Source organism: Notechis scutatus, chromosome 7, assembly GCF_049901735.1.
Source record: "Notechis scutatus isolate UNSWTSFEM ecotype Mainland chromosome 7, rNotScu1.2, whole genome shotgun sequence".
NCBI lineage: Eukaryota > Metazoa > Chordata > Lepidosauria > Squamata > Elapidae > Notechis > Notechis scutatus.
Genome location: NC_142015.1, coordinates 1,738,485 through 1,765,965, shown reverse-complemented (window position 1 = coordinate 1,765,965; position 27,481 = coordinate 1,738,485). Strand labels below are relative to the sequence as shown.

Sequence of the window (27,481 nt, the reverse complement as noted above, 5' to 3'; positions counted from 1 at the left end):
GATTTATCAACTTCATCAGGTGGGCTCTTGGTAATTTTCTCAAATATATCGGCATCTGTCTGATTGGCAGCACCCAGCATGGCAGTCATTCAGTGGTGGGATTCCAAATTTTTTACTACCGGTTCTGTGGGCGTGGCTTGGTGGCCATGGTGTGATGACCCGGCGTGTAACACAAAGGTAACAAAATCCAAAACGTGAATAAATGTCCTTTAATGCCTCCAACTTGGCCACGCTATTCAATAATTCTCAGTTGGAGATAAAACTTATTCAGAAATAGTCTTCAAAAGAAAGCAATACAGCCCGAACTTAATGAGCAGATGAAGGTGGGAATTAAAAAACTAAAACAAACTACAATGAAGGAATTTCCAGAATGGACCAGGATAAGTAATTACCAACTTCAAGGACATAACAAGGCACAGTTTGTTCGAAGGATGCCAACCAAGATAACTTCAGCCCAAAATAAAACACGCTTTGCTTCTGGCAACACTGTGTTGTAATCGTCTCTCTTATATACTAGTCTCCCCAGCAGCAACCAATGAGGGGATCATGGCTGCTTCCTCTCTCATAAGCCAAATTGTTCCCTTCTTCGTTCCTCCCTGCGTGCCCTAGGATGCAGAAGGGATGGGCCTGGGTCTTCCTCTGACTGCCCAGCCGGCCTCTGCCCTTCCCCAGCCTCCTCCACAACTTCCAGCGCCTCACCTCCACTCCCTGTCAGCTGTTCCTCCTCTCCCTCAGAGTCCGACTCCAACAAGGGCATGATACGTGGCGTGGGAAGGATAGTGTAAAATCTCCATTCCCTCCCTGGGGGAAGGTTACCACCAGTTCTCCAAATTACTCAAAATTTCTGCTACTGGTTGTCCAGAATTGGTCAGAACCTGCTGAATCCCACCTCTGATGTCATTTTGTGAGATCACTCATGAAACTGGTGACAAAAACTCACAGCTGGACCCATCACCCCAAGTGTTTGTCCGTACCTGATATTAGATAATGATAAAAATATCTGGGCCTGGCTAGTCTAGGGAGGAGAAGGACCAGCCGAGACAGGAGAGCATCTTCCAGTATTTGAGGGGCTGCCACAGAGAGGACGAAGGGGTCAAGCTGTTTTCCAAGGCACCTGAAGGCCAGACAAGGAATAATAATGGATGGAAACTGAACAAGGAGAGAGATTCAACCTAAACTGGTCAGAACAGGTCCTTATCTACAGATCAAGGGAACCTGTCTCCATAGAATGCAGATTAATTTTTCTCAAAAAAGCCAGAGAAAATGACCTTGCTGGCTATTTATTAATGAGATGAATATTATATAAATGAATATGTATACTGGAAATGTGCAGAATATATATATATCTATTCTGCTCATGTTTCTACTCAAGCACCTTTTAAAAAAAAAAAAGTCCTCAACATTATGCAGTGAAGATACAAATTATTCTCTCTCCTTCTCCTAAGTCTCCCTCCCCCTCCCTCTCCTCCCTTCTCCTCCCTCTCCTTCTCCCTGTTCTTCCCCCTTCCTCTTCTTTCTTCTTCTCCTTCCCCTTCTTTCTGACTTTCTTACTCTTGTCTGTAAACCGAGTCACCTGGGACTGAATTACTAGTGAGTCTTGAGGCAGGTCTGCCTTTAGCAAGGTTCTGGGCATCTCCTCTGCGACTTCATCCCATTGAGCATCTCAGTAAAATCAAGAGCTTTAGTGGATGGATCTGGAAGACGGGAGAGACCCCTCCAGGGCAATCTAGTCCTAACTGTCCCTTCACTCCAATGGGTGACCAGGGTCACAACCAAGATGTCCCCCAGATTCTTGGAAACTCAGTCCAGTCTCTTCTTGGAAGCCTCCAGGGATCATGAAGCTCCCACAACTTCTGAAGGCAACTTCTGTTCCATGGGTGGGATTGTTCTCGCTGTCAGGAAATTCCTCCTTATTTCCAAGTTGAATCTCTCTCCGTGATCCCTTTCCATCCATTATTCCTTGTCTGGCCTTGGGGTGCCTTGGAGAATAGCTTGACCCCCTATTCTCTGGGCCATCCCCTCAAATATTGGAAGACTGCTCTCCTGTCTCCCCTGGTCCTTCTCTTCACTAGGCTAGGTTTAGAGGAAAGGGGAACCAAGCTATTGACATTGTAAAGTTGGCTTAGAATACAGATTAACAGAGTTGGAAGGGACCTTGTAGGTCATCTAGCCCAACCCCCTGCCCAAGCAGGACACCCTACACCATTTCTGACAGATGGCAGTCCAGTCTCTTCTTCAAAGCCTCCAGGGATGACGCTCCCACACCTTCGGTTCCATGGGTTGATTGTTCTCCCTGTCAGAAAATTCCTCCTTATTTCCAAGTTGAATCTCTCCTTGGTCAATGTCCATCCATCATTCCTTGCCTGGCCTTCAGTTTTTTCCCCCAAATCTGCAAAGTCTTTGGTGTTTTTCCCCTTAGTCATTAAAAATGCAATTTTTGCCTCTTGCAGCCATCCTCCAGCCCAGATGACTGTTTCCTCTTCCATGACCTCAGGGTCGCGCTTCTTCACCCCTCCCCAAGGAATGTGCTTGTGCGCTGCGGTCAGTGAACTTTGGGAGAATGACTCCCAGTCCAGCTGCCCCATAGAACTTAGAATAACAGAGTTGGAAGGGACATGATCCCTCCATTTCTCCTCCGAGGACTCTCTCTGTCCCCCTGTCCTTTCTGGAGATGCCACAGTGCCCAGACCTTAGACTCAGACCTTGGCACTGCTCCGTTCTTGAAGAATGCCTGTGACATCCGGGGCAGAGGCGCCAATGGGCCCCGTGACTGTTGCCCGCATCATTCGAACGTTTGAACCTCCCTCTCTTTCCATTCAGCCTGAGCTGAAACAAACACAGGATTCTCCTCTTGACACTGGAGAGGTGAAATGGCTTCCCTGAGAAGGCTCAAATCACTTGGCACCTCCTGTTGGGTATTTCGCAGGATCGAAAAACTGGAAGGAGCCTGGAGGTCATCTAGTCCAACCCCCTGTCCAGGGCAGGAGCCTTTATTCCCACCGGGACAAATGTCTGCCCAATCTCGTCTTATAAACCTCCAGGGAATAGAATAGAATAGAATAGAATAGAATAGAATAGAATAGAATAGAATAGAATAGAATAGAATAGGAATAGGAATAGGAATAGAATAGAATAGAATAGAATAGAATAGAATAGAATAGAATAGAAGAGTAGAGTAGAGTAGAGTAGAGTAGAGTAGAGTAGAGTAGAGTAGAGTAGAGAGTATGATAGAATACGATAAGATAGGATAGATTGGGATGGAAGAGAGAAAGAGAAGAGAAGAGAAGAGAAGAGAAGAGAAGAGAAGAGAGAGAAGAGAAGAGGAGAAGAGAAGAGATGATGGAGATAGGATAGATGGATAGAATAGAATAGAATAGATAGAATAGAAGAGATGAGAGAAAGGGGATAGAGTAGAGTAGGGATGGGATAGGATAGGATAGAAAAGAATAGATGGGATGAAGGGAGAATAGAAGAAGAGAATAGAATAGAATAGAATAGAATAGAATAGAGATAGAAGAGTGAGAATAGTAGAGTAGAGTATAGATGCAGAATAGAGTAGAGTAGAGTAGAGTAGAGTAGAGTAGAGTAGAGTAGAGTAGAGTAGAGTAGAGTAGAGTAGAGTATGATAGAATAGGATAAGATAGGATAGATTGGGATGGAAGGGGAGGGCAGGGGACGGAAGAGAAGAGAGAAGAGAAGAAGAGAGAATGGAATGGAATGGGATAGGACAGGACAGGACAGGACAGGATAGGATAGGATAGGATAGGATAGGATAGAAGGGACCTTTGAGGTCTTCTAGTCCAGCCCCCTGCTCAAGCAGGAGAACCTATACCACATCAGATAAGTGATTGTCCAGTCTCTGCTTCAAAACCTCCAGTGATGGAGTAACCTACAACCTCTGGTGGCCAGCAGTTCCACAGGTTAATTGTCCTCAGTGCTAGGAAGTGTCTCCTTAATTCCAGGTTGCTTCTCCCTTTGATTAGTTTCCATCCATTGCTTCTTGTCTTGCCTTCAGGTGCTTTGGAGAATAGCTTGGCTCTTCTTTGGGCCAAATGCCAAGCATCTGAATTTTGATCACGTGAGGCTGCAACTCTCATAAGCATGAAAACTGGTCTGGAGTCACTTTTTTCGGTGCCATTGTAACTTCGAACAGCTCAGGTTTACGAATTGTACCTGTTGTTGGAACAGTTTTCCCAGACTGATCCCTATTGATAGTCCTGGTATATACCAAAGGTATAAAAAATATGCCGACGGAAAACTGCCCGCTCCTGCTCCCTTTTGTACCAACTAATTTCCAGAGGCTCTTCAAGGATCTCCCCACATGGAGCACATTGCAGTAGTCCCTCCAAGTGATGACAAGGCAGCAGTGACCACAAGCAAGGCCTCCGGGTCCAGGAAGGGGCACAACTGGCACATGGTGTGAAGCTGTAATACGTCAGCTCTCCTGAATTAGCTGGGCAGCTGGCTTTTGTTGAGAAGCTGCAAGGAGAAAGGAAAGCATGCTTCATGGATGGCTCACCCCTTCCCTTGGGACCTCCAGCTTTCAAAGCCGGGCAGTTTACTTTAGTTTATTGTCGTTGCACCTCGTACAACGAAACCAAACACCCTCTTCAGTGCACACCATGACCATGACCGTAAAAATAAACACAAACACACATCCTTCACCCTCCACACATTGAGCCTATCTGTCCTTGTTTTTATTATTGTCCTGTACCGTCTGCCAGATGGTAATAGTTCAAAAAAAAAAAAAAGGTTCTCAGGATGAGATGGATCTTTGAGAATGTTTTGAACTTTCTTAAGGCAGCAGTTGTTTTGTGTCAAAATGTTTGATGGCTTCCCAGAGGATCCCTGGTTTGTTTGCATGGACCGGCATGTGGCATTCGCTGGCACCTCGCATCGCAGAGTTTAGCTGGATCCAATTCCCACCCTCACAGCCCCCTCTCAGTCCTTCAGAACGAGCAGCTCATGTCCTTCACAACTCGGCGCAGATGGTGGTGGCCCATGGCGTGTCATTTCCTTAATGCCTTACTTAACCATCGCGTGTACGGTGTGTAGGGTGCCAGTTGTGAGACGGTGGTGGAGGTAAGCTTCCCCTGAATCAACCTCGGTTGATGGTGATGGAGAAAAGAGAGGGGTCCTCTTGAACAAGACCCTTGAGATAACGTGGTTATTTCCCCCTCCGTTCTTCTTCTCCTTCAAGATTCAAGAGGAGTGTGGTGGGGGGGAGGGAAAATGTCCATAGTCCTTAACTCAGAAGAACACGGAGTCCCTCACTTGGCAACGGGAAACGGTCCAGGGTTACAGTGTCTGGGGCAGAGGGCATGTGAAAAGGAAGCACGTGACCAGCAACGACACGCATATTTATTAACACGCCTGTTTGCTGGCAACCCGCTGTGGTTGCAGCAGAGAGACGCTGTGTGCAGGATCAAGCCTCTACCCACCCACCCAGGGGTCACAGCTGTGGCTCCCAAAGGACTGGAGCTGTCCCTGAACTCACTGGCCAGAGCTGCGTTCTTCCCTCCTCCACCTCTTCCTCCCCTCCTCCTCCCCCCCTTCTTCTTCTTCTTCTTCTTCTTCTTCTTCTTCTTCTTCTTCTTCTTCTTCTTCTTCTTCTTCTTCTTCTTCTTCTTCTTCTTCTTCTTCTTCTTTTCTTCTCTCCTCCTCCCTCCTCCTCCTCCCCTTCTTCTTCATCTCCTCTCCTCCTCCTCCTCCTCCTCTCTTCTTCTTCTTCTTCTTCTTCTTCTTCTTCTTCTTCTTCTTCTTCTTCTTCTTCTTCTTCTTCTTCTCCTCTCCTCCTCCTCCTCCTCCTCCTCCTCCTCCTCCTCCTCCTCCTCCTCTTCTTCTTCTTCTTCTTCTCTTCTTCTTCTTCTTCTTCTTCTTCTTCTTCTTCTTCTTCTTCTTCTTCTTCTTCTTCTTCTTCTTCTCCTCCTCCTCCTCCTCCTCCTCCTCCTCCCCCTCTTCTTCTTTTTCTTTTTCTTTTTCTTTTCTTCTCCTCCTCCTCTTCTCCTCCTCCTCCCCTTCTTCTTCATCTCCTCCTCCTCTTCCTCCTTCACCTCCTCCCCCTCTTCTCTTCTCCTCCTCCTCCCTCCTCCTCCTCCTCCTTCCCCCTTCTCCTCCTCCTCCTCTTCTTCTCCTCCTCCTCCTCCTCTTCCTCCTCGCTTGCTTTTTAATTTCTCTCTTTGTCTCGTCTTGTCCTCTCTATGTCGTTTCCTTGGCCTGCCCGTTCCCACACTAATGGGTGGGCTGATAGAAACCCTCCAAAGGGCGGGGGGCGGGGGGGGGAAGAGAAGAACATCACAAACAGGGGTTTATCAAGGCAGCACAACCACCGAGTGGGTGTTGGCCCTGCTTGATAGAAAACATGCTTGCAAGTTGGTTTTCTAGCTCATCCTGCTGGCAGCCAACCGAGAACTTGTGGACAGCTGCTGCTTCAGACAACGTGAGCCGAGTCAGGCCGACTCCGTGGTCCCATCTGCTGAAGGAAAGCCTTTTGCGTCGCTGTCCTCCTTGACAGTTGGACTTTTTGGCCACTCTGGGCTGCCATCTCCTGTAACGTCCTGATTCTGGGTGTTCTGGAGATAAAGTCCATTAAAGCATGTTATTTTCAGGAGCCAGAAAGGGTTTTTTTTCTTTCTTTCTTTCTTTCTTTCTTTCTTTCTTTCTTGCCCTATGAAACACTTCTTCCTCCCAAGATTAGACTGTCCGCAATCTTGCTGGCTTTGCAGAAAAACTCCAAAGACCTGACATGTTCCACATGTGAAGGTTGGGGGTTATCTGAGCCCCTGGGTTGTGTTTTTAGTTTATTCAACGGTGGTGGGTTTTTCTTTCTTTCTAGGGGTAACTACGTCTATGGAGATTCTCAGTCCTCCAGATCACAGTTGTCCCAAAGGTGCTTTTTTTTTTTTTTCCAAGAGAAAACTGGACTTTCTGGTTTTTCTTTGCTTCTCATCCAAGAAGCTTCTTTAGCTCTAAATAACCTAGATATAGCTGTAGATAACCTAGATACCTAAGAGCTGAAAAAGAAAATAATGCCTTAGTAAGACCACACCTAGAGTCCTGCATCCAGTTTTGGTCACCCTACTATAAAACAGACGTTGAGACTCTAGAAAGAGTGCAGAGAAGAGCAACCAGGATGATGAGGGGACTGGAGGCTAAAACATCTGAAGAACGGTTGCAGGAACTGGGTACATCTAGTCTGATGAAAAGAAGGACCAGGGGAGACATGACAGCAGTCTTCCAACATCTCAGCAGCTGCCCCAGAGAAGAGGCAGTCAAGCTATTCCCCAAAACCCCTGAGGGCAGGACAAGAAGCAACGGATGGAAACTGATCAAGGAGAGAAACAACCTAGAACTAGGGAGAAATTTCCTGACAGTGAGAACAATTAACCAGTGGAACAACTGGCCTCCAGAGGCTGTAAATGCTCCAACACTGGAAGTTTTTAAGAAGAGATTAGACAACCATTTGTCTGGTGGTGTAGGGTTTCCTGCCTAGGCAAGGGGTTGGACTAGAAGACCTCTAAGGTCCCTTCTAACTCTGTTATTCTATTCTGTTCTATTCTATTCTAGTTCTAGTTCTATTCTATATTACTATACTTTCTCTTCTCTTCTCTTCTCTTCTCTTCTCTTCTCTCTTTCTCTTCTCTTCTCTTCTCTTCTCTATTCTATTCTTCTCTTCTCTTCCATCTTTCCTATTCTATTCTATTCTATTCTATTCTATTCTATTCTATTCTATTCTATTCTATTCTATTCTATTATTCTATTCCTATTCTATTCTATTCTATTCTATTCTATTCCATTCCATTCCATTCCATTCTTGGCTGGCCCAGGAATTTCTTGCAGAAACCTAAATCAAAATTGCCCCAAAGGAGCAGAGGGAATGAGCTTAAAAACCACAACCACAAAAGGAACACAAAGTTATAACTTTCTATAAGAATGGGAGAGATAACCTAGAGCCGGAGAGGAAAGAAGGCGCTAGGGGAGTTGGACAATTTCTAAGATGCATCAACGGACCAAGCCCAACACAAGATCAGCACTGGGGTTATCTGGAGGCTGTTTCATATTGTCTCATGAGAGACATCATTGTTGCATTCATCACAACGGGGCGCATAAATAATCCAAATCTCCAAGTCAAGAAGTTTCCGAGAGGCGAACTTCTTCGCTAAGGTCAATGGGAGATGCCATTGTAATGTCATTTTTATCGGCAAGGGTTTCTGTCTGAAGGTTTGCCTAGAGTTGAAAGATAAGACAATGAACTTGTTCCAAAGTTGAGCCTGGCTTCCAGAATTCAAAAGGTCCAGAGAGGATAAGAGAAACATTTGTCTGATCCTAACCTTGAAACAAAATCAGGGAGCCCTTTTTGGCTTCGGTTGTTTTGAGTTCTTTGCCCCATTTCAATATGCTGACAAAAACAACCCCAACCTATTTAATTCAGAAAGTGCTCTAGCTGTGACTAACAAATGTCTCTTTGGCCTTTTATCTCCCATTCCTGGTTGTTTTCTTATTCAGCAATAATTACTTTAAACGGTACATCTGTTGTCATGACAACAGATTAAAAATCCTTTGTAAAAGTTCTAAAAGTAAGAGCGGTGTCCTCCCCCCTTCCAATACAGGTAGGTACCTATCTACCTTCCCCTCCCTCATTGTAATCTCATCAGGTGCTTCCTCTTTACCAAGAGATTAATATTCCCAATCCTGGTTTCTGAGTTTTATTACAAGGAAGGAACAACATCTCGGATGAGTTTGGACTTTTCTGGATCCTCATTTTTACAAATCCCTTAAATTTGTTTCCCCCCCCTCCATTTCTCATTCTATCCTAAATGTGATTCGTGCGATCGTTTAGGAAATATTTTTCCCCCCCAAACACGTGCATTTTGACTTGCGATATTGCTGACGGCACTATATATTTTAGAAACTTAGTCTCCTAAACACTATGCATTTCTGTTCCGTATTTCCTTTCTCACGTTTTTTTTTTTAAAGTAGGAAATGCATGGCAGCATTTAGAGCAATTTGCAGCCTTAGCTGGGGTTTGCCCGTGGATTTGAAAAGGCAAAATTATAAATCCACAATCAAATCCAAACTGAAGGGGATGTGCCTGAAATGCAATGTAAAATAAATATAATAGATAACAGAGTAAAAGGCAAAGAGATTGGGCAGAAGGAGCCGTGTCTGAGATATTGTCTATCCACGCAACTAGGTAAATCAACCATCTGCAACTTATGCATATTATGTCATTAACAGCATTTGCACCATGAAGTTGTAGAGCGTGTGAGAAGTGTTGTGCTTTGCATCAGGTGCCTAGCTATGCTAGCATCATTCAGATTTTCTTTGGAAACATAACTACTCATACAATATCTTGGGATTTTATAGATTTGTGTGTGTGTGTGTGTGTGTGTGTGTATGTATGGATAGATAGATAGATAGATAGATAGATAGATAGATAGATAGATAGATAGATGATAGATAGATAGATGATAGATAGATAGATAGATAGATAGATGATAGATAGATAGATAGATAGATAGATGGATAGATAGATAGATAGATAGATAGATAGATAGATGATGATGATGATAGATAGATGATAGATAGATAGATAGATAGATAGATAGATAGATAGATAGATAGATAGATAGATAGATGATAGATAGATAGACGTTGTAAGCTGCCCACAATCACCTTGTAGAGTGATGGGTGGCAAATAAATTTAATAAAAATAAATATATCTTCCTTCCTTTCTTCCTATCTCCTCCCTCACTCCTCCCTTCCTTCCTCCCTTCCCTCCCTCCCCTTTTCTCCCTCCTCCTTCCTTGCTTCCTCCCTCCCTCTTTGCCCTCTCTCTCTCTCCCCCCTTTCCCCTTCCTTCCTTCCTCCCTCCCTCCCTTCTTTCTTTTTTCCTCCCTTCCTTCCTCCATCCCCCCTGCCTTCCTCCCTCCCTCCCTCTCTTTCCTTCCCCCTTTCCCCCCACCCCTTTTTCCTTCCTTCCTCCCTCCCTCCCTTCTATGCCTTTCATACATGTTGGACCACAACTCCCACACTATGGGTAGCGCAGGCTAAGAGTTCAACACATCTAGGGCATATCTGGCTGTGGAATGCTAAGTCACTTAATATTCTTCATTCTTCTTTTTAACGAGCAGCCAGAGATAAGGGAAAGTCGCTGGAAAAATGAAGCGGATGCTATTTTTCTTCTGACAAAGGCTGGGCCGAGAGACAAGAATGTGATCGTGAAACTTCCAAGGTCAAGCAGAAGCAATCGTATAATTAGCAACGGCTGACGTTCCAAATAATCTGGGGACAAAAATCTTCCTCCCGAGAAAGATAGCTTCTTTTTATGCTACCTTGTTCTTGGCAGGGATATGCCAGGGGCGTCTCAAAAGGGGCGTTTCTTACAACTTCACTACTTCTGGGGAGAACTTACACCTTAGATCAGAGGTCTCCAACCTTGGCAACTTTAAGACTTGTGGACTTCAACTCCCAGAATTCTCCAGCCAGCAGAGCTGGCTGGAGAATTCTGGGAGTTGAAGTCCACAAGTCTTAAAGTTGCCAAGGTTGGAGACCTCTGCCTTAGATCATTAAGATGTATGCCTTTATTCCTCTGTGTTTTCACTTTGGAACAAGTTCCTTGGAAGACAGTGAAACCTGCTAGCAAATAAACCTCTGCAGAGCACGGGCTGATGTTCATCCTTCCTGGCCATTTACACCCAACTGTGGCCTGAAGCAGAGGTGGGATTCCATTTTTTTTAACAACCGGTTCTGTGGGCGTGGCTAGGTGGTCGTGGCTAGGTGGGTGTGACCACGTAACTAGGTGGACGTGGCTTCTTCTTTTTTTGGCAGAACCCCCGCCATTTTTTTTTGGGCCTCCCAGGATTCAGGGAAGGCTCCTGAGTGAAGCAGTAAAACAGCGAGGGGATCCCACCACAGCTGATCATTGGAACAGCTGATCATCGGGAGGAAAATACCTTAAGGAATGACTGGGTGGGGAGGGGAGGGGCGGATGGAGAGGGGCAGGTGTTGTGGTTCACCAGCAGCAGGTGGGGACGGCTGAGGTCTCGGAGAGTGAGGACTCAGATGAGGGACCTGCGTGTTATGCAGGGATGGGGCCCCGACCATCAGGGAGTGCAGTGCTACCTTCGGCGATTGTGGAGGCTAGCAGCAGTGAGGAAGAGGACCCCGAGGAGCCTGTGCCCAGTGTGCGTGCGCGCAGGGCTTCTCGAAGGAAAGAGCAGCTGCAGCAGCACCGGCAACTCGGGAATAAGGCTGCAAGGTGATGGGCCCTCCCTTAAGAGATAAAAGCCAGCTGAGAAACTGGAGTTCTTTGCAGGAAGCAAAGAAGTTTTTGCACTCAAGTCTTGTGGATGTTTGGACTCTCTTAGTTTGTGTTTGGAAACTCTTTGTGTTTGAAATAGTTCTTGGCCACTTTATCTGGTGTTCTTGGCAGCCTTGCACAACCTTGGCAAGGCTCATTCTTATCAGAGACCATTAGTTTGAAACAGCCTTTTAACCGGGAAGGAACGGAATTCATAAAGAATCATTAAAAGGTTTTGCTGTTACCTCCGTTTGGTCTTCGTTTCCATGGAACAAATTTTGGGTCAGAATAGTAGGGCCAGCCAGGGACACGATTTGCCGGTTCTCCAAACTGCACAGAATCATAACAACCAGTTCTATAGAACCGGTCCAAACTGGTAGAATCCCACCCCTTGTTTGAAGGCTTCCAGAATTCTTAAGGAGTCTAGCCGGGAATTATGGAAACACAAATCCAGTGAGATTCCTTCTTTTATGTCAACTTATTTCTTCATTAATGGGAGTCTTTGTAAGAGTCGTCCAAGAAACCAAAAGTAACGGGGTTGGAAGGGATCTTGGAGGCTTCTGACCCAATCCCCTACTCCAGAAGGAGACCCTAGACCATTCTGGACAAAGGACGGTCCAAACCTCCAGTGTTCGAGCATCCACAACTTCTGGAGGGAAGACGTTCCCCTGATTAATTGGAACTGTTCTGTCAGAAAAATTTCTCCCTAATTCTAGATTGTTTTTCTTCTTGATAAGTTTCCACCCATGGCTTCTTGTCCTGCCCTCAGGTGCTTTGGCGAATAGCTTGACTCCTCCTTCTTTGTGGCAGTCCCTGAGAGATTGGAAGACTGCTATCCTGTCCTTCTTTTCATTAAGATACACATTCCTGTCCTTCTGAGAAAACGAGACTACACGGCGTGTTCTTGAGAGCCTGTTTTCCCAAAAGCAATCTTATGTATTAGGATGCTTGGTGTTATAAAAGGCCTCCCAGTGTCCACCGTGCAGGCCCAGAAGAATTGGGGTTGGGCTCACATTTGTAAATGAGAACGATGGACAGGTGCCAAGATTGCATGCCTAACCAGCAATAAAAACATATTTATTTGCCTGAAGGTTTCCATCTGCTGATATGTTTGCGGTTGGGTTAGCCATCCTCTTTCCCAATCTGAATTTATGGACGAATGGTTTAGTCTGGTTTGTGCTTGTTTCTTTTACCTTCCCACGGTGCTCAAAAAATCCTCTCTTGCTATTCTCCATTTTTGACCAGGAGTTGGTTTAAAATAAATCAATAAATAACATGCAATTCTCTGCAAATTCGCATTCCTGGGGCTACTGGAAGGAAGTCATTGCAATGAACAGGATGGAAAGCAATTAAAGAGACATGCTTGCTGATGTCTAAACTTAAATTTTGAAATTTAAAATTATGGGATCTCCTGCTTGAGCAGGGAGCTGGACTAGAAGACCTTGCAAGGTCCCTTCCAACCCATTCTTGGGGATTGTTGGGGGCAAAAGGCTGACTCTGTAAACTGCTTAGAGAGGGCTGTGAAGTGGTATATCAGTCTAAATGCTCTTCCTTCCTTCCTTCCTTCCTTCCTTCCTTCCTTCCTTCCTTCCTTCCTTCCTTCCTTCCTTCCTTCCTTCCTTCCTTTCTTTTCCTTCTTTTTCTCCTTCTTGTTGCCACAATGGTTAGAAGGCACTATTGCAGACTAATTCTGCCCATTGCCAGGAGTTCAATACTGACTGGTTCAAAGTTGACTCAACTCAAAGTTGATTCTATTCTATTCTATTCTATTCTATTCTATTCTATTCTATTCTATTCTATATTCTATTCTATTCCACCCCTTAGTTCGTTGGCACTCGAAGAAGCAATACTAGTTGCAACAGCAAAAGGGCCTTTGAAGCTTGATAGCTTCTCCCGTTTGCTGACCCAGGGAGAGGTGAGGGACTCGAAATGAATTACAAAGGCAGTTATTACATTAGTAACCTTGGAGTGGACTAGAGTGGAAGATGTGGGGGGGGGCGATAAGGGCTCGCTGTGCGGACTTCCATTAGCAGCATTGAAAGAGAGGCAGGGAATGTCAGTTATAATAAGGGGAAATTATTAGTCTGAAAGCCTTTGCCAGGTCAATGTGAGAGGGGTGTTAGCCGTGCGAAGTTTTGGGCTGAAACTCACAGGATGACTTGATCAAATCCTCCTCGAAGTTTCAGCGTCGCAGTTTGATGGACATCTGTGCATGGACTCCTGCATTCTTCACCTACGGAATAGAACAGAATATTCTTTTTTTCCTATTCTAGAATAGAATAGAAGATAGAGAATAGAATAGAATAGAATAGAATAGAATAGAATGGAAAGGAATGGAATGGAATGGAATGGAAGGAAGCGGGCAGAATAGGAGAGAGAATAGGAATGGAACGGAACAGAACAGAACAGAACAGAACAGAACAGAATAGAACAGAACAGAGTAGAACAGAATAGAACAGAACAGAACAGAACAGAACAGAACAGAATAGAATAGAATAGAATAGAAGAATAGAATAGAATAGAATAGAATAGAATAGAATAGAACAGAACAGAACAGAACAGAATAGAATAGAATAGAACAGAACAGAACAGAACAGAACAGAACAGAGTAGAACAGAACAGAACAGAATAGAATAGAATAGAATAGAATAGAACAGAATAGAATAGAATAGAATAGAATAGAATAGAATAGAATAGAAAAGTAAATAAATAATAACAACCAGTTGCCTTGCTCCCAAATATATCTGCTCTCACTCTCTGTCGAACGGTTACTGTCTCAAGTACAACATATGGTTGTGACTGAAATTGTGACATTTCTGCAGTGTGGAGGTTGATGTGATTAAGGTCACAGTCTGAATACATTATTGCTCATCCTGATTTAATGCTTTCCTACAGGTGCTGATCATATGCTTTAAACTAAGCATCCCCAAATTTCAGTCTTAAGGTCAGCTTGAAAAAAAAAGAATTGCAGATGGAGGATTCCAAAGCCCTTTCCCCTTTTTTTGTTAACACTTAAAAAGCAACGCAAATAAATAAACATGATACAATAAAAAAAGGAAGCCAACAGAGGTAAGAGTTTAAACTAGTTAAAACAAGTGAACAATGTTCAATTGTGTAAAAAGGATGTTTTAGAACCGATGTCCCAGAAGGTTGCTACAACTTGGTAGCTCGGAGTGTATCCCGTGTTTGAAAATCTTTAAAAAGTATGAGAAGATAATTTTATTTTTGACTTGCACTTGAGGATTCAGCTGGGACCTCCTTCTGGAGGAAAGGTCTTTTTTAAAAAAAACAAAAACAAGGAATTGGCACCTCTTCAAGAATTGACTGTAAGAATAATTCATAGATGGTTCTCCACTTCTGCAAAATAGCAACACAGTTCTTCCTAGAGGGTTTCTTCAATTCGTCCAGGCCAATTCTCCTGTTTGGTAGCTAAACCCCTTTAGTTCTTCACTGGGGTTGACAGGTTTTGAGGAAAATGGAAAAAAGTCAACATTTCTCTTGAATTATTCATGCCAAGGTAGCTTTCTGTTCCATTTTCCCATTATGTAGAAAATGGTGCAGCCCCCAAATCCATTCTGTTTTGTTATTAGCTACCATGAAGAGGAAAACCTATGCAATTACACAATGACAACATTTACAGCTGTTGCAAAAGAGGCAACTAAAAACTTAGCTGGTAACCAAATGGGATCAGCTTTGAGCAGGTCACGCTCTTTGGAATATCAAGGGATTATTTTCCTTGCAAATCGACCATTCTCCGTTGCCTTTTCACTCAACTGGAGGTCAAAACTCACCATCCATAATTAAAGCTTTGGAGGAGGCAGCGGGGGAGGTATAATGTGGGGGCTTCGCCAGGCCCTTATAAAAAGTGGAAATCCATCAAAAATGGCTCCGTCCAAATTCTCACTGAACAGTAAACACGGATTTTGGATGGGGAGGCAGAAATGGTGCCCAATGAAGCCTACACGAGTTTCACGACTTTTTAATGCTTGGCCTAAATTAATATTCCTCTATTGGGGAATTGGCTCTGTGTGTGAGAGAGAGGGGGGAGGGAGGGAGAGGGAGAGAGGGAGGGAGGGAGGAGAGAGAAAGAGACAGATGGAGAGGAGAGAGATGGAGAGAGGGAGGGAGGAGGGAGAGAGAGAAAGGAGGGAGGGAGGAGGGAGGGAGGGAGAAAGAGAGGGAGAGAGACAGAGGGAGGAGAGAGAGGTGGAGAGAGAGAGATGGAGGGAGGGAGGAGAGAGAAAGACAGAGAGAGGGAGGGAGGAGAGAGAGGGAAAGAGATAGAGATGGAGAGTGAGAGAGATAGAGAGAGGTAGAGGGAGGGAGGAGGGAGGGAGGAGAGAGAAAGAGACAGATGGAGAGGGAGAGGGATGGAGAGAGGGAGGGAGGAGGGAGAGAAAGAGAGGGAGGGAGGAGGGGGAGAGAGAGAGAGAGGGAGAGAGACAGAGGGAGGGAGGAGAGAGAGGAAGAGAGAGGTGGAGAGTGAGAGAGATGGAGGGAGGGAGGAGAGAGAAAGACAGAGAGAGGGAGGGAGGAGAGAGAGGGAAAGAGATAGAGATGGAGAGTGAGAGAGATAGAGAGAGGGAGGAGGGAGGGAGGGAGGGAGGGAGGAGAGAGAAAGAGACAGATGGAGAGGGAGAGAGATGGAGTGTGAGAGAGATGGAGAGAGGAAGGGAGGAGGGAGAGAGAAAGAGAGGGAGAGAGACAGAGGGAGGGAGGAGAGAGAGGGAAGAGAGAGAGGTGGAGAGTGAGAGAGATGGAGAGATGGAGGGAGGGAGGAGAGAGAAAGACAGAGAGGGAGGGAGGAAAGAGAGAGAAAGAGAGATGGAGAGTGAGAGAGATAGAGAGGGAGGGAGGAGGGAGGGAGGAGAGAGGGAGGAAGGAGAGAGAAAGAGAGAGGTGGAGAGAGGGAGGGAGGAAAGAGGGAGGAGAGGGGGAGAGAGAGAGAGAGAGAGAGAGAGAGAGAGAGAGAGAGAAGGAAGAGAGCGAGAGAGAGAGAGCTTTAGTTTTCTTAGATTGTCTCAGCTCCCTTTTGCAGAGTTTCTTGGAAATCAACTTGCAGTGAATGATTTTGCTTTCCGCTGTTGTGCGTCTTTGGGGTCTGGAAAGCGCAGCCAGCAGTTCAGCCCAGCAGGTGGGACTCAGAGCTCCAATGTACCTTGAGGCTGTTGGCCCCTTCATGGCAGATTTGAGAGCTGTGGGAAAAACTTTATCCAACTTATTTCTTTGTTTATTCATCACTGCAATTTAGCATAGAGATCCACCTCAAAGATACGACGCTTGCATGGCTCGCAAACAAGGAGATGCTATATTAAAAACGATATGACAAAATAGCGAAGCAATGCAACCCTTTAAGAATAATAAAATCCATGTAACAAACAGCATGATGGTTTTTACAGTGTCCTTCAGGAGGTCTTCTAACCCAACCCACCCCTGGCCAAGCAGGAGGCCCTGTACCATTCTGACAAAGGGCAGTTCAGCCTCTTCTTGAAATCCTCCAGTGACGGTGCTGCCACAACTTCTGGAGGCCAGTTGTTCCACTGGTTAATTGTTCTAACAGTCAGGAAGTTTCTCCTTAGTTCTAAGTTGCTGCTCTCCTCGATTAGTTTCCCTCCGTTGCTTCTTGTCTTTACCCTCGGGTGCTTTGGAGAATAGCTTGACCCCCTCTTCTTTCAGGAAGGTCTTCAAATAGTGGAAGAGTCCAAAAATACTGGAAGTTGTGGGTGCTCCGTCATTGGAAGCTTTTAGGAAGAGGCTGGACAACCATTTTGCCCAGAATGGTATAGGGCAGTGATGGCGAACCTTTTCACGCACTGAGTGCTCAAACTGGAAAGCAGGCACCTGGGCACATGTGTCCATAAATGCCAGAGGGCCAGCATCCCAAAGACCAGCTGGCCTGCATATGCAAACCCCCACAGACACCTGCATGTCACCTCTTGCATGCGTGCCAAAGTTCAGCGTGGGCATGGGTAAATCCCCCTCACCCCACTAGCTTTTACTCCACCGGGCAAAGGGACCGCCAATCAGCTGTGGGGTGGGTGTGGTGTTGGTGGGCGTGGCAGGGGAAGGATACTGCAAAATCCCCTTCCCTCCCCACCCCACTAACCTGCTTTCCAGCTCCGTTCTCCTGGGCAAGGCAACCAAAGGAGACCCAGCCGATCAGCTGGGACTCAATGGGAGGCAGAGAAGAGATGGGGTTGGCGGGGCCAGTCAGAGGTGGGATTGGCCAGTTCTTTGAACAACTCAAAATTTCCACTACTGGTTCTCCAGAACTGGTCCGAACCGGATGAATACCCACCTCTGCAGAGGAGTGAAGGAGGTAGGAAAGGATTGTAGGGGGAGAGAAGAGAGAAGGAAGGAAGGAAGGAAGGAAGGAAGGAAGGAAGGAAGGAAGGAAGGAAGGAAGGAAGGAAGGAAGGAAGGAAGGAAGGAAGGCTTGGTGGGTGTCGCTTGGTGGGTGTGGCTTGGTGGGCATCGCAGAGGAAGGATATACTGCAAAATCCCCCTTCCCCACCCCACTAACCTGCTTTCCAGCTCTGTTCTCCTGTGCAGGGCAACCAAAGGAGACCCAGCCAATCAGCTGGGACTCAATGGGAGGCAGAGAAGAGATAGGGTTGGCGGGGCCAGTCAGAGGTGGTACTTGCCGGTTCTCCCAACTACTCAAAATTTCCCCTACCGGTTCTCCAGAACAGGTTCAAACTGGCTGAATACCCACCTCTGGTATAGGGCCCCCTGGCTAGAAGACCCCTAGTCCTTCTTCTCATTAAATAGACGTACCAGTTTTAAACACAATGAGCTTTTGCCATGATGCCTTCCTTTTAGGTTTCCTGTAAGGCAGGTGACAAAACCTACCTTTGTCCCTGCACCACCTGTCCTGCTACCTTGTTTTTCTGAGCCCATCACTCACGTCCTGTCCCTGTCGCTTTGCTACCTGTAACACCCACCTTACGCCTCTTTGAACGAAAACACCCAGCCAACCTGCTGCATTTTTCATGCCTTTCCTTTTTATCAGATGACGAAAGGGCCTCTCGCCGAAAGAGAGACAGGGATGCTGCGCGTCGATTGCTGTCAATTTTAATTCTTCTTCTGGTGGGCATCGGATCTATTGCTCACTTGTGTTTTTCTGATTGGCTGGTCCAATAAAACTGGACGCTGGCAAAACATTGGAAAAAAATAGAAGAGCATCTTTCTTTCGATCGATAGAGTACAGCTTCGACTGAATCATGAAGATAGCCGCAAAGTTATCTTTATAGGAAGGAACATTAATGAACGGTGCCAACAATATAAGGTTTAAAAGATTAACTCTGCCTGTTCAGATGGATTTTCCAGTTGTTGGAAGAAATTACTGGGCTAATCCTGTAAGGAAGGCAGGAAGGAAACATTCTGGTGTTGCTTACAGAAACTGCCTCTCCCTTAACCCTTATTACATTCTTGGCAGGACTAGACTTCCTGTCTCTGGAACCTCTCTGGAGTTTTTTTCCCCCTCCTTTGCTGGTACTTTGCTTGTGTGGAGTGACCATTCAAAGTTACAATGGCACTGAAAGAAGTGACTTATGACCATTTTTCACCCTTACGACTGTTGCAGCATCCCCACAGTCATGAGAGGCCAAACAAGGCGATGCGTGCCTCGATGTGAGTGATGTTGAGTTGGCCATGCCCAGCCAATAACATGACCACCAAGCCACGCCCACCACCTAAGCCACACCCACAGAACCTGTTGTTGAAAATTTGAATCCCATCCCTGGGCGGGTGCATTGAATTATGGGTGCTGGCACTTGTGAAGCCCCCCAAGGTCCCTTCCAATCTGTTATTCTGTTATTTTGCAACATAAGACAAAGCTTCCAAAGCAACTCGAAGGAAAAAAAAAGAGAAAGAGGAAAACAACAGTCTTGATATATTTGGAATTTATGACCTTTAATCCGAAAAGCATCTCATCCTTCAGCACTGGCCCGTGCAATCCACATGCAGGATTTTTGCAGATGGTTGATGCCAAACGCCTCCAGGATGAAAAGCTGAGAAAACAGTTATTGTCTTACTGGTGGGGAAAACATATATGACTCATGCCGTTTTCTTTGCATTAACAGTTCGGAAGATTGGAAATAAATTTGCTTCACAAAATGTGATGATGGCAGATATCACAGGGACCGACTTGCCTTAATGGCTGGCATGCCCAAATTCATCCCAGGCGTTTATTTTTATTTTATTTTATTATATTTCTTCATTTGGCATTGGATGGGATATGACTGCTTTTAACTGCGTGCTACCCATTGTTTTCACTGCAGATCTAAAAAACTTTATTTCCCTCTTTTGCAATTTAAGGGTAGTCACAGGGGGGTAAAAAGTTCCTAAATATTTCAAGGTACTGTACGTAATTGTCTGGGAAATCTGATTTTATATTAGCACCTACATTGGAGGTCATGGAGATATATTGGATGTTGACATCCAATCATTGGGAGAACTCCAGAACCATGAAGGTGAAATGTGCATGCATGGGAGAGGAAAAAAAAATAGATATATACTATACAGTTAAGGATTTAGAGAAAATGTCAGATAAAAAGAAGAGGCTTGAAATACAAAATGTTTTGAACAAATATAGAATTGACAAGTGGCATTCTGGGAGTTGAAGTTGTACAACGTTAGGACCCACCCATCTCCTAGAAGAATGAATTATTTTGGGAATTATTTAAAAAAGCCAGAATATTATATTTCCCTAAAGGAGAAACATGTTTTTAAAGAGAGAAAGTCTTTCTTAATAGCCCCAGCAGGGCTGGGTAAGTCTATCTACAAGACAAAAGACCTTCAGCTGATGGGATTAAGACGTGATTATCTAGTGGCAGAGCTCACTACACTGCACAATCTCCTAAGGACATTGTATCACTCAGCAAACTTCAACCAAACTTGATTCAGACAAACATGACCCCTACATGGCCGCATGGGAGTCTGGCAACAATCAATAGAATAGAATGTTCTTGCACAGGAACAGGAAGCTCAAGTGCAAAGCCCAAGAGAAGGTTATAAAAGCCAACCACTCTCAACTCCATGTGTTCAGCTGCACCAGAGAACCATGGGCTTGGTGGTTCTGCTTCATCATTAAACCCTCTTTCCAATCAGCCTCCATGTTTCCAGTGTCTTTCTCCCGGCTTGGAACAGAACCAGATGGATATTTCTTCCAACCAAGTCCACATGTCTTAAAGTTGTCAAGGATGAGGAAAAACACCGGTTTAATCTGAGACACACAATTCATATTAAAAACAAGTTTAGCGGAAAATGCATGAAGCACGTTCCCTTGCGAACAGGTAGAGCAGCCTCCTTTCTTACAGCTTTATCCCTGCTCTTCCTTTTAGGCCCTTCCTGGCTGGTGGAATATAAACTACGAGCTTCAGACAAGCTGTGAACCTGGGCGAGCTGTGCCCCTTACATGCTTATTAATTTGCTCTCCTCATCTATATACAAAGCATGTAAGAGCCTACGTGGCAAAAATGGAGCCCTTCCTCACGCTCACCGCAGATAAGAGTTCATTGCCTTGGGCTACAGGTAATTCCTGACTTACGATCATCATTGAGCCCCAAATTTGCTCAGCAAGGCAGTTAAGTTTTTCTGCCCATTTCGTGACCTTTGCCGGAGGTGAATTCCACACCTCTTGGAACTGCTGAGGTTGGAAAACACTGTATTGCTAATATTCTCCTTGTGCAAAGGTTTGGGAGGTTTGCAATCCCTTTTTGCAGAAAGTGTGTAAAGACCGAGTGTTCTTAGAAAGGTGGTTTCCGACCCACGAAAGGTGACTGTCGCCAAAGTGTCAGTTGCAAAAAAAACAGGTCCCACATGAAGGTTCAATTAAGTGGATTTATTGGTAAAAGCTAGTAATGAATGAATTTTTTATTGGCCAAGACTGCAAAATCTCCAGTCAGAGGTGATATTTGCCGGCTCTCCTAACTACTCAAAATTTCTGCTACCGGTTCTCCAGGACTGGTCAGAACCTGCTGAATACCTACCTCTGATAGAGACCATCAATCTGGTCATGTTATTTCCTTTGTAAATTAGGCTACATACAAACCTAGGAAGGAAGATGGGTTGGGGTGGATATTTTGTTTTCCTGCCTAACTTTTCTAAACCCGCAGCTGATAGTTGGGAGCGGGTTCTCCACGTGCGTTAAGCCAATTATGTTGCTTAATTATGATCGGCTGGGTAAATCACCAAGCCACAAACTGTGGGTCTAACCGCATGAAAAACCCAAAACAAATAAACCTCCGTTTGACTTAGCTCCTAGTGTGAGTTGAGTAATGCATCTTTGTTCTGTTTGGGAAGGCTGACCTATTCAGGTGAATTCTATTATGATGTCTTTGTTTACTTCAGTTAATTTTCTGGCGCTTGGCTCTGCCTACAGATTAGCTTATTGCTAACATCGTAAACCTTCGGCGCTGTTTGTCCCCATTGGAGGGTTACAACTTCAGTGTGCCTCAGAGAATCTCAGGAGAAAATAACTCTTTCCTGTTTCTCCTAATCCTGCTTAATTATTCCTTTTTAAAGGTTCCCCTCGCACATCTGTGCTAGTTGTTTCTGGGTCTAGAGGGTGGTGCTCATCTCTGTTACAAAGCCAAGGAAGAGCCAGCACTGTCTGAAAATGTCTCCATGGTCATGTGGCCGGCATGACGAAACACCTTCAAAGGTGCACAGAACGCTGTTACCGTCCCACCAAAATGGTCCCTATTTTTCTACTTGCATTTTTTTACACGTTTTTGAACTGCTAGAAGCTGGGACAAGTAACGGGAGCTCACTCCGTTTCGCGGTGCTAGGGATTCGAACCGCCGAACTGCCAACCTTCCTGATCGACAAGCTCAGCGTCTGAGCCAAAAGGTCAGTTGTGGGGAAGGATGGTTCCTTTGTACAACATTGCTTTAAACTAGGCTTCAACGTGAAGGTGGGTGGACTTCAACTCCCAGATTTCCCCAGCCAGCTTGAGTTTTTATTAATTATTGTTACCTGTCAGTTCCACCTTTCTTCTAGAAACTCAAGGCAACAAAACATGGGGATTTCCCGCATTTTTATCCTCACAACAAGGCAGGTTGGGCTGTCCCCCAAGTAACCCAAAAAGATTTGAATCCTGGTTTCTTATGCCCCAGGACAGCATTTAAACCAGCACAACCTATTTCCTGTCCCATTTTGCTTTTACAGGGTTTTATTTAAATTTCCCTTCTGCCCTGTTTCTACTGTTTTTTGTTTTTGTTTTTCACATTCTCAAAAAACACAAAAAAACACCCCACACATTCAAAGAAGCATTTTAACGTATATTTAGATCTGGCTTCTCTCAAAATATCTCTTTCAAACACAGTACCCTGAATTACAACAGTGGGGGAAAGTGCAACATATAGGAAGGAACAGCCATGCTGTGTGAAGTTTGTTCTTCCCCCCATACCTTCCAAATATCTTGGTGCTGGCCCACCTGTTTGTAACAACTTCGGCGTGGTTCCTGGGAATCTGGGGACTCAAGAAACACCTGGAGGCTGAAGGTACACAGCCTATGCTATTCCAGTTAGGAATTAACCAAGTTTTGCTGGGGATGAAATTATTCCTAGGATCCCACCTGAAAAAGCATCAAACGGTGCTCAGCCCAATAGGCCAGCCTGGTTTCCTGCACCCTTCAGCCAATGGGAGTTGTAGTTTGTGCAGGTTGATCACTACTTCAGCCACAGTTAGGAGGGCCACAAGTGGGACAGCATCCTCCAGAAGGCCCTGACCCAGAGGAAAACTCTGGAGACTGGCTGGTTTTCAGGCAGCGGATTGAGAGAGAGAAGGAAGGAAGGAAGGAAGGAAGGAAGGAAGGAAGGAAGGAAGGAAGGAAGGAAGGAAGGAAGGAAGGAAGGAAGGACAGAGGAAAGAAAGGAGAGTTGCAGGGAGGGAGGGAAGGAAGGAAAGGAGGGAGAGAGGAGAGAAGAAGGAAGGAAGGAAGGAAAGCAGGGAGGGAGGAAGTAGAGAAAGAGAAAGGAAGGAAGGAAGGAAGGAAGGAAGGAAGGAAGGAAGGAAGGAAGGAAGGAAGGAGAAGGACAGAGGAAGAAAGGAGAGTTGCAGGGAGGGAGGAAGGAAGGAAAGGAGGGAGAGAGGAGAGAAGAAGGAAGGAAGGAAGGAAGGAAAGCAGGGAGGAAGGAAGTAGAGAAAGAGAAGGAAGGAAGGAAGGAAGGAAGGAAGGAAGGAAGGAAGGAAGGAAGGAAGGAAGGAGAGTTGCAGGGAGGGGAGGGAAGGAAAGCAGGGAGGGAGGAAGTAGAGAAAGAGGAAGGAAGGAAGGAAGGAAGGAAGGAAGGAAGGAAGGAAGGAAGGAAGGAAGGAAGGAAGGAAGGACAGAGGAAAGAAAGGAGAGTTGCAGGGAGGGAGGAAGGAAGGAAGGAAAGGAAGGAGAGAGGAGAGAAGAAGGAAGGAAGGAAGGAAAGCAGGGGAGGGAGGAAGTAGAGAAAGAGAAAGGAAGGAAGGAAGGAAGGAAGGAAGGAAGGAAGGAAGGAAGGAAGGAAGGAAGGAAGGAAGGAAGGAAGGACAGAGGAAAGAAAGGAGAGTTGCAGGGAGGGAGGGGAAGGAAGGAAAGGAGGGAGAGAGGAGAGAAGAAGGAAGGAAGGAAGGAAAGCAGGGAGGGGAGGAAGTAGAGAAAGAAGAAGGAAGGAAGGAAGGAAGGAAGGAAGGAAGGAAGGAAGGAAGGAAGGAAGGAAGGACAGAGGGAAGAAAGGAGAGTTGCAGGGAGGGAGGGAAGGAAGGAAAGGAGGGAGAGAGGAGAGAAGAAGGAAGGAAGGAAGGAAAGCAGGGAGGGAGGAAGTAGAGAAAGAGAAAGGAAAGGAAGGAAGGAAGGAAGGAAGGAAGGAAGGAAGGAAGGAAGGAAGGACAGAGGGAAGAAAGGAGAGTTGCAGGGAGGGAGGGAAGGAAGGAAAGGAGGGAGAGAGGAGAGAAGAAGGAAGGAAGGAAGGAAAGCAGGGAGGGAGGAAGTAGAGAAAGAGAAAGGAAGGAAGGAAGGAAGGAAGGAAGGACAGAGGGAAGAAAGGAGAGTTGCTGGGAGGGAGGGAGGGAGGAAAGGAAAGCAGGGAGGGAGGAAGTAGAGAAAGGAAGGAAGGAAGGAAGGAAGGAAGGAAGGAAGGGAGGGAGGACAGAGGGAAGAAAGGAGAGTTGCAGGGAAGGAAGGAAGGAAAGGAGGGAGAGAGGAGAGAAAGAGGAAGGAAAGAAGGACAGAGGGAAGAAAGGGGAGTTGCTGGGAGGGAGGGAAGAGGAAAGAAGGAAGGTATTAGGACTTGACCACGAAGGAAGACGAGAGGGTGGACATCCCTCCTGCATCAAGGCAGAAGCTGCAGAAGGGCAGGACAGGAACCTTTGGCCAATCTGATCTGGAACCAACCAACGGCTGGTGGCAAAGCTTTGGTCCATCAAGAGTCCCTGGCAGCTGTCTCCATGGTCACCTCCCGGGTAGCCGTCTCCATGGGGACCAGGCTTCTCCTTCAGAAGCCCCTTCAGATGTCCTTTCCCTTCAGGGTGGGACTCATCTGCCCAGTCATAGCTGCTGGGATCTAGCCAAAGTAACATCATTGATGTTTCCAGAGGAGAAAACAGCATTACCTTAGAAGGTAATTTCTGAGGGATGTTTCCCCCTCAGGCAGCCTCGCTTGCTCTCTCTCCTCTTCCCTCTTGCTCTTCTCCCCGATTGTGGCTGCCTGGCAATCAAATTATCCTCTTGTTCAGACTCTCCTTGACTGGGTCCTGCAGATTTCCGAGTGACCTCCCGCCTTCTGCTCAGATAATAACACAGTAATATCTCCTTCAAATCAAATCCAGCTCCTTCCTTCCTGGACAGGTCCCTGCGTTTTCTTGGCAACCCTTTGGAAAGGTCTCATCACGGCTTTCTCCTGGGATGAGTCATAATTTCTCGGCCTAGCCTGTAGCCCCGAGATTTCTTGCTCGTCTCCCTTCCAAAACATTATCCGGACCTGACCCTGCTTAGCTTCCCACTCCGAGCACAGCTAGGCTGAGACCACCGCCGGCAGATTGGACACAGAGTTAACTTAGGAAATCAATAAATCAATATGGTGCTGCACATGTGGGTGGACTTTAAGAGAAAAAAGAGGACTGTCCTGCCTTCCACTTTCCACAAGAATCATGTCTGCACTCCCCCCTCCCCTGCAACCCTGGTTTAGAATGGGAATAGGAAAACTTCATGGTCCACAATCACGGAGGGTGACGTGAAAGTAGATGACGGTGAAATAAGCCCAATGATTTCTTCAAAAGCTTAAATGGAAACTGTCCAATTCTAGGATTTCTCCAAGTTGGGTGAGACTTTGAGTTTTGAAGCCGATTGCAGGCCTCGGTAGCCCTCAATGAGATCCTGAGGGAGCCTTAAGGCCTTTCTAAAGACAAGCTGGTTCCCACCCAACTTCTCTAACTTTGCCGGAATCGAAGCAGTGGGGAAAAAGTCAGGATGGACACATGAATCATAACTATCTCCGCATCATTAAACTGGTGTGCACCACAGGATCTGGGGTCCCAATGATCTCCGGTGCTCCAATTTCTTTTATGCTCACCTGTCTGTTTGTCTCTTTTTCTGGGCTTCACCCATCAGCATCTCCACAGCCCATCCTGAAACAAGGACAAGGAATAAGGGTGGGCAGGAGAGGAATTGTGGTCTGGAGGCCCTTCAAACACCAGAGGTGGTATTCAGACGGTTCAGACCGGTTCTGGCATACCGGTAGCGCATATTTTGAAAGGTTCAGGGAACCGGAAAACGCCACCTCTGGCTGGCCCTGCTTACCCGCTCCCGGCATTATGTCTCCTAATTTCCTTGTTTTTTAGTTCAGCTGATTTGCGAGTCTCAGATGAGCTTAAAAACACTCCGGGCAGTGCACCAGGTTGACAGAGTGAAGTGCGCGCGCACATCGGACTGATAAGGAAAAATTTGGAAACCTACCCCTGTCAAACACCCTCAATTAATTCTCTATTACATCTCTGAGGTGTTATTCTTTATTTACTGGTTTGCTACACTTCGTTAATTAAAAAGAAAAGTTTGGTGTCTTCTTCTCAAGCCGTGACGAAGCCCCCTGAACCACCAATGTTAGCCGCATCCGAGCCAAGCCAGCCACCTGCAGTTCTCCCCATCCTGGCCGTAAGTCCAGCAAGCTGCATCCCTCCGTCTTATATATTGATGAATGATGAGGGCCTACGAGGTGCCAGTTCTCTTCCTTTCCCCTGCCAATCACCTTTGTTACTAGGACAATTAATAGTCTCCCTCCTGTCGGGGAATAGCAGCCAACCAGGACACCGATATTGATTCAGGGGAGATGAAAACTCGATTAACTTTTAAGGCTCTTTGCAATCGGGGTAAACATGGAGACGAGGCCTGCTGGATGCAATAAAATTAAGTGGAAATGCAATTCCTCTTAACAAGCCTGCGTGAAAGAGACCAAATTGGAGAGGAAACCGTGTCTGCTTCAATTACGGGCTTGATGTTTAAAAATCAGAGGGTGCTGCATATGCTCGGGGGGTTAAACCCACATATTATTTTCAGGGGGTTAACATGATCCCCAAAAGACCCCTCTCCGCCTCTTAAGGCAGCTTGAGGTTAACATTAGAAAGGCTTCCCTCTAGAGCAGGGCCTCCAACCTTGGCAACTTTAAGCCTGGAGGACTTCAACTCCCAGAATTTTGCTTTGCTGGTTGGGGATTCTGGGAGTTGAAGTCCGCCAGGCTTAAAGTTGCCAAGGTTGGAGGCCCTGCTCTAGAAGACAGGGGGCAGATCAGAAGGAAGGAGCTTAGGCGTAATTTCTCAAAAGAGTGGCTGGGTTTTCTGTTGCAAGACTTTAAAGCCGGAATAATTTTGCAGGGGGTGGGGCGAAAGCAAGATTCCTTCTGGTTTTTTATTTTTATTTATTTAATGCTGTTTCCACTGCATTGTATGGACATTTAGAACGATGAGGGGTTAATTAATTAGTTTTTTTTAAAAAAAATTCTTATTCAAATAAAGCTGCGCATTTGGGGTTAGGGTTAGGCTTTTTTTAAAAAAAAAAACCAATTCATATCATTTATTTTCTTTTATGTCTCTTGCAGTTATAGTTATAGTGCTATATCTTGAAGGTGCTCCATGCTTTTAACAGAATGACAGAATGACAAAAATAATAATAATAATAGCAGAATAACAAAAAATCAGAATAACAGAAAAACAGAC

General features: G+C 45.7%; 1 protein-coding gene across 1 annotated transcript in view; it reads left to right on the top strand.

The window, feature by feature from the left end:
- Nucleotides 1–4,961: 4,961 nt before the first annotated feature.
- Nucleotides 4,962–27,481, top strand: part of GPAT2 (glycerol-3-phosphate acyltransferase 2, mitochondrial) — a 116,870-nt gene continuing 94,350 nt past the window's right edge. Inside the window, exon 1 of the mRNA XM_087969884.1 lies at nt 4,962–5,082. The gene's annotated coding sequence lies outside the window, so the exon portion shown is untranslated. The remainder of the gene's footprint in view (nt 5,083–27,481) is intronic.